The following is a 2,500-nucleotide window of genomic DNA, read 5'->3' as shown; positions in this document are numbered from 1 at the left end:
TCTTCAAATAAATAAAAAAACAGCAATAACACTAAAATACACTCTTTCTGAAGGAAAATTGAGAATCTTTCTGCACTTCACACTCACCCCAAGCTGCTGGTGGTGAGCTGGTCTGCTGCTTGTGCTGGGCCCTAAAGAAAGGGCATTCTGAGACTGTGTGTAAGTGCAGATGAAGCAATTGCGAGGCTGGTGCAAAACAGGGTGTGTGCTTGGACCTCTGTAAGAAGTTTGTGAAGGAGGGCAGTTTGTGAACAGAAGAGTGCAGGCGTGTTTGAGAGCAGCAGGCTCCAGACCGGCGGACTGTCTCAACACAAGAGACCTGAAACAGGAGTGTGTTTTGCCTACGGCCATACCACCCTGAATGTGACTGATCTCGGCTAATCTCAGAAGCTAAGCAGCGTCGGGCCTGGTTAGTACTTGGATGGGAGACTGCTTGGGAATACCAGATGCTGTAGGCATTTTGCCTCTTGCAGACAGTAGGTGGTGCACGTCTTAAAACAAATGCATAGAGTGCTCTCTAATGTTACTTTTCATTGATTATTTCTTCTACTCTTTTTTCCGTTCTTAAAATAAATAAAAAAACAGCAATAACACTAAAATACACTCTTTCCGAAGGAAAATTGAGAATCTTTCTGCACTTCACACTCACCCCAAGCTGCTGGTGGTGAGCTGGTCTGTTGCTGCTTGTGCTGGGCCCTAAAGAAAGGGCAGTCTGAGAGTGTGTGTAAGTGCAGATGAAGCGATTGTGAGGCTGGTGCAAAACAGGGTGTGCGATTGGCCCTCTGTAAGAAGTTTGTGAAGGAGGGCAGTTTGTGAACAGTAGAGTGCAGGTGTGTTTGAGAGCAGCAGGCTCCAGACCGGCGGGCTGTCTCAACACAAGAGGCCTGAAACAAGAGTGTATTCTGCCTACCACTCTGAATACACCTGATCTTGTCTGATCTCAGAAGCTAAGCAGCGTCGGGCCTGGTTAGTACTTGGATGGGAGACTTCCTGGGAATACCAGGTGCTGTAGGCATTTTTCCTCTTGCAGACAGTAGGTGGTGCACGTCTTAGAACAATTGTATAGAGTCCTCTGTAATGTTACTTTTCATTTATAATTTCTTCTACTCTTTTTTCCTTTCTTCAAATAAAAAAAAAAATAGCAATAACACTAAAATACACTCTTTCTGAAGGAAAATTGAGAATCTTTCTGCACTTCACACTCACCCCAAGCTGCTGGTGGTGAGCTGGTCTGCTGCTTGTGCTGGGCCCTAAAGAAAGGGCAGTCTGAGACTGTGTGTAAGTGCAGATGAAGCGATTGCGAGGCTGGTGCAAAACAGGGTGTGTGCTTGGACCTCTGTAAGAAGTTTGTGAAGGAGCGCAGTTTGTGAACAGAAGAGTGCAGGTGTGTTTGAGAGCAGCAGGCTCCAGACCGGCGGGCTGTCTCAACACAAGAGACCTGAAACAGGAGTGTCTTTTGCCTACGGCCATACCACCCTGAATGTGACTGATCTCAGCTGATCTCAGAAGCTAAGCAGCGTCGGGCCTGGTTAGTACTTGGATGGGAGACTGCTTGGGAATACCAGGTGCTGTAGGCATTTTGCCTCTTGCAGATAGTAGGTGGTGCACGTCTTAAAACAAATGCATAGAGTGCTCTCTAATGTTACTTTTCATTGATTATTTCTTCTACTCTTTTTTCCTTTCTTAAAATAAATAAAAAAACAGCAATAACACTAAAATGCACTCTTTCTGAAGGAAAATTGAGAATCTTTCTGCACTTCACACTCACCCCAAGCTGCTGGTGGTGAGCTGGTCTATTGCTGCTTGTGCTGGGCCCGAAAGAAAGGGCAGTCTGAGACTGTGTGTAAGTGCAGATGAAGCGATTGTGAGGCTGGTGCAAAACAGGGTGTGCGATTGGCCCTCTGTAAGAAGTTTATGAAGGAGGGCAGTTTGTGAACAGTAGAGTGCAGGTGTGTTTGAGAGCAGCAGGCTCCAGACCGGCGGGGTGTCTCAACACAAGAGGCCTGAAACAGGAGTGTATTCTGCCTACAGCCATACCACCCTGAATGCGCCTGATCTTGTCTGATCTCAGAAGCTAAGCAGCGTTGGGCATGGTTAGTACTTGGATGGGAGACTGCCTGGGAATATCAGGTGCTGTAGGCATTTTTCCTCTTGCAGACAGTAGGTGGTGCACGTCTTAGAACAATTTCAAAGAGTCCTCTCTAATGTTACTTTTCATTTATTATTTCTTCTACTCTTTTTTCCTTTCTTCAAATAAATAAAAAAACAGCAATAACACTAAAATACACCCTTTCTGAAGGAAAATTGATAATTTTTCTGCACTTCACACTCACCCCAAGCTGCTGGTGCTGAGCTGGTCTGCTACTTGTGCTCGGCCCTAAAGAAAGGGCAGTCTGAGACTGTGTGTAAGTGAAGGTGAAGCGATTGCGAGGCTGGTGCAAAACAGGGTGTGTGCTTGGCCCTCTCTAAGAAGTTTGTGAAGGAGGGCAGTTTGTGAACA

At 46.0% G+C, this 2,500-nt stretch overlaps 2 non-coding genes and 2 pseudogenes across 2 annotated transcripts; all 4 read left to right on the top strand.

The window, feature by feature from the left end:
- Positions 1-339: 339 nt before the first annotated feature.
- On the top strand, positions 340-458 carry LOC138251075 (5S ribosomal RNA; annotated as a pseudogene).
- Positions 459-897: 439 nt separating this feature from the next.
- LOC138251101 (5S ribosomal RNA) lies at positions 898-1,015 on the top strand (annotated as a pseudogene).
- A 443-nt stretch (positions 1,016-1,458) lies between these two features.
- LOC138255246 (5S ribosomal RNA) lies at positions 1,459-1,577 on the top strand. Its single transcript, XR_011197886.1, has one exon. It is a non-coding gene; the product is annotated as a 5S ribosomal RNA (ribosomal RNA).
- A 446-nt stretch (positions 1,578-2,023) lies between these two features.
- LOC138255114 (5S ribosomal RNA) lies at positions 2,024-2,142 on the top strand. The gene has a single exon (XR_011197757.1). It is a non-coding gene; the product is annotated as a 5S ribosomal RNA (ribosomal RNA).
- Positions 2,143-2,500: the final 358 nt, after the last annotated feature.

Source organism: Pleurodeles waltl, chromosome 8 (genome assembly GCF_031143425.1).
Source record: "Pleurodeles waltl isolate 20211129_DDA chromosome 8, aPleWal1.hap1.20221129, whole genome shotgun sequence".
In the NCBI taxonomy this organism is placed as follows: domain Eukaryota; kingdom Metazoa; phylum Chordata; class Amphibia; order Caudata; family Salamandridae; genus Pleurodeles; species Pleurodeles waltl.
Note: the sequence above shows the minus strand (reverse complement) of the source record. Positions and strands in the feature narration are given on the sequence as shown.